At 39.8% G+C, this 7104-nt stretch overlaps 1 non-coding gene across 1 annotated transcript; it reads right to left on the minus strand.

Moving 5' to 3' along the window:
• Positions 1–1375: 1375 nt before the first annotated feature.
• Positions 1376–1511, minus strand: LOC123387551. Its single transcript, XR_006601994.1, has one exon. It is a non-coding gene; the product is annotated as a U4 spliceosomal RNA (small nuclear RNA).
• Between the last annotated feature and the right edge of the window lie 5593 nt (positions 1512–7104).

The raw sequence follows: 7104 nt of genomic DNA on the forward strand, positions 1-7104 counted from the left end.
ATGCATTACAGGCAAAAACAATTCACTGATGTCAGACCCTCCCATTCTTTCCCTCTGGCTTGCGCTTCCAATCACCTACAATGGACATGGACACATGGCAGGAGCTACAACCAAACCTCTGTTTTTCACTAATGATCATTGGGGTACTTTCACCGTGGAATAATACAATCTATCCTAGTTTTTCCAGGGGCTATAACTTCAATCCCTTTAAAGGACATAATACATTGGAAAATAATTAAGATTTTTAATAGATTAAAAAAAATCTTATAGTAACATCCAAATAACCTAAATCTTCATGCTGCTTAGAAAAAAGCATACTTCAGGAAGAACAAATCTGCCAGGTAGTGGTTGATTAGGGATTTCCTCCAGAAATGAAAATACTGAAGCCTAATCATAAAATTTTAGGCAATAACCAGAAGGTGGGTCCCTCCGCCACACTTGAAACCATGTCAAGGAAGTGATTATCGTTCAGCCAATGGAAATAGCTACACTGACTGGGGCCCAGAATACCATCTGCATTGAGCTCTCTGTGGGGTCTGTGGCCACAGACACTCGGAGGTGCATGTCTCTGAGATGGTAGTATAGGCAAGTGATGAGGACAGAATGCTTGCATTCGCACCTCCGCTCCTTCCTCCATACCAGGCTCCGGGTTCACAGCTCTGACATGGGGAGGGCTTCGTCAGGATGCTCGGAGAAGCTGATGAGGGAGTCCACGGGATGCATCGGAATCAGGGTCTGGCACACAGGACGTTCTCGATACTAGCAATGGCTATTAAGAATATAACTTTTTGACTTGGTAACACACAACCCAGAGACTTCCGCCATGTTGTGTTTAGTGTATGTGTGTATGTAGTTCTGATTCTTTCTCACACTCTTCTGTAACCCAGCCTGAGCTGGGAGGCTACTGAGAGAGGAGGAATGAGGGTACAATGGGTCCAAATGGGAATTTAAAAAATGCTCCCAGAGCAGCTCTCGATGGTGTGAGAGCACCCATGAAAAGAAACTGAGAGAAGCAGCAGTGGGATGTGAATGAACAGAGAACCCACCCTCCAGTAAACACCTGCATTCAGAGTTACCACAACATTAGGTTTGCTGGGGTAGGGGGTGTTTAAAATTGAACACATCACACAGGCTCAACAGATTACTTTCATTCTTTTTTAACACGACAAGCTTCACTTCTCACCACACCACCAGTGTAGTTAAGAAGCAAATGACACATGTAAAGATATAATTTTGTGTCCTTTATCTTCAACCTGAAGTGGTAATAGTTCCCAAGAAACATGTTCACATTCTTTAAGTGCCATTAGCTCAAGTAGTGACCTGTGTCACTTGATGAACCCAAGCTCAGAAGTTCCGAAAACAAGGATAAGCAGACACACTTTATTGTACAGAAATTCATGGCCAATCTCAGTTGCACACAGAGACAGCACTCCCCTCCCCTTGTTTTCAATTAGCAATAATCGCGCCTCGGATAAACCTCATTGGCTACGATACTGCCACTGCGCAAAGCTCCCCTCCCCTTGTTTTGGCATGGACTTGCACCCACCAACATTTCCCGGTCCCGTCTAAGAACAGTACGCATGTGTCAGGTGTTTTGCTAGAACTGGGAACGCTATCTGTCATGTCCCAGACAAAACTAACTGTCCTCTGAAATACGAATCATGCCCAGTTCACTGGGACAAAGTTCAATCCAGGCCTAACTGCTTCACACTTGAGTGATCTATCATCCTCAAAAGAAATGCATTTTTAATTATACAGAGAGACCCATAGTCAAATAGCTATTCAGCTCTAAAGCTTTTGCCATGAATCTGTGATGAAGGAAAGGGATACCAGGAGCACTTGGAAAGCATAAGAGAGAGACTACTGCACACACTGCAAACACATTTCAGTTTGTCAAAATGAGCTAGGTCACTACGTTTTTGTCCAAGATCTTAATGCAAGAAGGGCCTTGGGGAGTAGGAAAAAGTGCAGATACAAGTCAACAGCACAGTGGACGTGAAATATTTGTTGTATTTTACATATATATATATGAGTTCCCCCAACTAAATCTAATTACTGACTAGAAAGTAACAGGCATTAAATCTTCAATTAAATTCAATAAAGCTCAGGTTCAAATCTCACTTTTGGCCAAGTAGCCTGGAAGGTCAGTAAATACCACATCAACTCACTTTGTTATCAAGCACTATCATTCCCCATGTTTGTTTTAAATAACTCACTCATCGGGAGGGTTTGAGAAGACCAAGGTTATGGGCTCCATCCTTACGTGAATCTGTTACCGATACATCACTTTCAAAAAAAAAAAAAAAATCACACTGTTAAGACTTAGACACGTTTTTAGGAAGCGCATATCATTTCTTATATCATTTGTCAGACAGGGCCAAGCAAAATCTATGGCCAAATCAACATGGTCCCTCACCAATACTGGGCAAACTGAAGACATCTACACTACTGATTGTGGGTTTAAAGGTTATTTCCAAAAATCCAAGGCTGCAAGTACATCTATTTTCTCAAGCTTTCTGTTCTCTTCAGATTAAATGCACCTTGAGCCTAAAGGCTTCACAGTATACTGACTCCCCTTCTAATCACAAGGTATTTAAAACTTCAAACCCTAAATAGAAAGATACCAGTAAGAATAGAAAATAGGGGGTAGCCAGAAAAACCCAGAGCGAGCAGAACACAAGATATGGTAGACGTGGAGGTCAGCAGAAATTGTAACATTGGGATGGGACAGCTCTCTTCTCCCAAGTAGCTCATCGTAGGAAGTACATAAAAAATGACACGTCAATTATTTTTCCCCCATGGAAGAAGTTTAATAAAGAGACCATCAATTTTTCAAAGAAGAACAAAAACGGAAGACTTTCCCTGTCATATGTTGATTCCTAGAATAAATCCATAGAGTTCACAACAGGCACAGTTCTGGGACTGTAAGCAGAATGAGGAAATCTAATTTTAAAAAAATAGAGAAACACAGCATTTACATGAAAACTTAGTATATGTCAATTTGAAAGTGAGTTATTTAGCAAATAATGCTGGGAAAATTAGCTCTCTCTATGGAAGAATATAAAATTAGATTCTTACCACATAGCTTATTCAAAAGTTAAATCCAAAATAGACCAAAGACATAAATGTAGAAGGAAGAAAAAAAAAATCATGAAAACGACTAGAAGAAAACGTAGGGGAATAGATGTATAACCTCAGGATCAAAAAAATTACTTCAAATAGACCCATAAAGCCTAAATCATTAGCACAACAAGTTGCAGATTAAGCTTTACGGAAACTGCATGAATTTGGCGATTATCAGGGCTCACAATATAAAGGTGCTCTGCCAAAGGGATAAACAGGCACATCCCCTAATTCCAAATCTTTTTGCCAGTAGCCATCACACTTCAAGGTACTTTTAAATTTTTCTAAAGATGGAGGACATTTACACCTCAAAATAAATTCAATCAACTCTACTGACCCAATTCAAGAATTTGGTCAAGCTTGCTTTGATGCTGTGGTGCCTGACTGAGCCTTGAAACCAAGACTAGGTATCATTTATCTAAATACTAAGAACCAAAGTCAGGGAAGGCTTATGTAAATTACCCTGTTCCACCCAGAGCAGGAATGAAGAGAGAGCAGTCGTTGTACACAAGAGACTTGGGGCTTGAATAGGAGACAATGGCCACTAGAATTTACACAATCCATTTCGTTAAGACTCAAATAATGGTTAGGAAGGTAAAGCGCAAACATAAATGTTTTGGTACAGTGTTTATGATCTGCATTCATGTATTTCTGACTGTATCCATGAAGAAAAAAAATCCTTCAGTGGGAGTCACTGAAACTTGACAGAAAATTCTGAGATATGTCTAAATAAATGTCTATTGTCCTAAAATATAAGTAATTTGAAACACACTGCATTCAGCTTTAATTGCTAATGGCAAATACTATGGTTAACCTGTAATTATGCCAGTATTTTTAAGGGTTTTTTGTGGGGGGGCGGCTTGTTTGGTTTTTTTGCCTCTGTTTTCTTAATTTTCCTTTGGGGCATATATTTCCACCCAGATTTTAAGATGTTCCTGGATCTTCACATTAGGCAGAAAACGTTGTTATTTTCAGGACTCGGGCTAATAGAACGGGCATGTGGGCAGTATTTGATTCCCAGGCCAACGTGCCAAGCTAAGTTATGAATGCTGCTAAGTTTAACCAAGAATTACCCTTGATTTCTCTCGTAACAGAAATGCCTATCATGTCTTACTGGTCTCCATCCATTTCAGAAGTCTTCACAGCTATTTCCACAGATGGGTTCTTTAATAGACATCTTCGCAGTTGAGGGTCTTCAAGACCCAACCTAATATACTTAACACCCCTAGTTAATAGCTCCCACTAAGGAGGAAAACACTCTGTATAAAACCATTAAAAGGGAAACAAACCTGACTTTGGATTATGAATACCTGTGCTGTCTTTTCATCTCCAATAGTTCATCAATTGGCTGATTTTCTATAGAACACTTTAAGGTAACGCTTCTTTTGCTAAAGCAACTTTTAAAAATCCCCATGTTGTCAATTTCTGGCTGCTTTAATTCATTTCTGTAGCTGATTGCTACCTATATTATTTTCATATCTACTCTTGATCAGACAGTACAAGAAATACAGTTCTGGGGCACCTGGGTGGCTCAGTGGGTTAAAGCCTCTGCCTTTGGCTCAGGTCATGATCCCAGGATCCTGGGATCAGGGCCCCCAATCGGGCTCTCTGCTCCACAGGGAGACTCCTTCCCCCTCTCTTTCTGCCTGCCTCTCTGCCTACTTGTGATCTGTCAAGTGAATAAATAAAATATTTTTTTAAAAAAATACAGTTCTGTTTTGGTTTTTCCTATTTCTTGTTTTCCCCCATTTTTTAAAAAAAAAAAAGCCATTCTTTCAAAACAATTAAAATGCTTAAAATATGTGGCTATGTTTTTTTTTTTTAAACCATCTTTCTTGCCCCTAAATCCAATTTTATATGGGTTATCTTAGGGCATATTAGCAAGGCTACTGTAAGAATGATCCTGAGGAACAAAGCTGCTCAAGTCTTACAATGAGCCAGCAGTCCGTGTTGCCATCAAAAGAATCACAGTCACAACTGAGGCTCTTAATTCACATCCCAATGTCTAAGTGAGTGCGGAGATAAAGCTGTCCCCTTGCCTCCAAAGCAGTTCCCTAGAAATAGACTGTATCGTACAGATCTATGTTTTGCCACCCATGGTTTCATTTTCACTGACAAAGCTAAGAACTTCAGGAAGGAAAGCACAACTAGAGGGGCAGCATAGCAGAGTGGTTACAGATAAACGCCTTGAAGTTCAGTATCGACATAGCATAGCATGATGCTCATGATGGGGTTTCTGAAACAAGACCATGTGTTCACAACCCACCTATGAAGCACATACTTCAGATACTTCAACCTCCAGTGATTCAGTTTCCCCAACAATAAAATGGAGTTAAGGGTTTCTATGCATACAGTTGCTGCATACATCCAAGGAGGGTGATCTACAATGAGCAGGAATTCAGGGCTTTGCTTATTGCTGCACTGTAGCACCTAGAACAGGACTTGACACTTCAGATTCAATGTTAAAGAATAAACAAAGCAGACAGAAAAATGGCGGCACATAGCTAAAATAGTTATTTTCATTCCTATATCCTACTTGTTCTAATCTTTACTTCCCAGCTGTGAGACCATCAGATAGTTATTTAATCTCTAAGTTTCTATTGGATTTTATAAAGCACTATGAGAGAGTGATAAATGTCCTGGTCTCAATCAGGAATCACTCAACCATATATAATTATTTTCTTTGGACAAGTCTCTACTATCTTGGTCATCAGTGAACAGACAGAATAGTATGACAAATATGATAATTTAGTTATTAATATTTCTGAGTACAAAGATGAGAACTGAATGGTGAAAATGTTAAGAATCTCAGAAGGATGCTATTTTAAAGTGCATTCCAGTGAAATTCAGTCAGATATTTTACCCTAAGGTGTTGGATAAGATATTATAGCTGGGTGTTAAAAGGTAACAAAGACTCAATTTCTAGATTTCTAAATTTCTAAATTATTCTAATCCCTAAACAGATAACCGGAGACTTAATATTAAGTGAACTCACTTTTTAAAGATTTGACAGAGACAGAGAGTGCACAATCAGGGGAAATAGCAGGCAGAGGGAGAAGCTGAAGCAGACTTCCCACGGAGCAAGGAGCCTGATGCAGGACTAGACCCCAGGACCATGACCTGAGCCAAAACAGATGCTTAACAACTGATCCACCCAGGCATCCATGAACTCACTTTTTAAAAAGGTGCTCTCAGGGCGTCTGGGTGGCTCAGTGGGTTAAAGCCTCTGCCTTCAGCTCAGGTCACGATCTCAGGGTCCTGGGATCAAGCCCCGCATCGGGCTCTCTGCTCAGTGGGGAGCCTGCTTCCTCCTCTCTCTCTACCTGCCTTCTGCCTACTTGTGATCTCTCTGTCAAATAAACAAATAAAATCTTTTAAAAAATTAAAAAATAAAAATAAAAAGGTGCCTAAAGAGGCACCTAAAAGAGGAAACCTAAGCAAGATAATATCATATACTAACCCCTAGAGATGGTCTCTGACTATATTATACAGCATTATCTCTTTGAATTGGGTAAGAGTTTATTTGTAGTTTCTTATACATTAGGAGTTTTTATCATCTACAACAATTTCTAATTGCAAATATCATCCTTTTTGTTAACAGTGGAGTTAAGAGAAAAATGCTCCAGAAGAATTATCAAGAAGGTTGCCACAATGTTGAAAACTGTGGCATCTAAATTAGATAGGTGAGTGGGGTGGGGTTATTATGTTTTCTTCCTTCTGTGTATATGAGAAACTCCAAAGTTGAAAATGAGGCATTAATAAATCTTAACTACCATCTAACTTTGAAGTGGGCTTCGCATTTCCAAGAACTAATGGCTAGGGCAGGACAGTAAATGTCTCTACGAGGACTTTAGAGACCTTGGCATACTAAGTTTCACTCTCAAAGATCTCCAGGAAAAGCAAAGAGACAAGGGAGAGACAGATGAAGCAACTGGACAGGAAAAATGTCTCCAAAAACGCCACCTCCCTGAGGGAGAAGTA

The sequence above is a fragment of the Mustela putorius genome, unplaced genomic scaffold (genome assembly GCF_011764305.1).
Source record: "Mustela putorius furo isolate JIRA1106 unplaced genomic scaffold, ASM1176430v1.1 tig00003854_pilon_pilon_pilon, whole genome shotgun sequence".
Classification (NCBI taxonomy): Eukaryota; Metazoa; Chordata; class Mammalia; order Carnivora; family Mustelidae; genus Mustela; species Mustela putorius.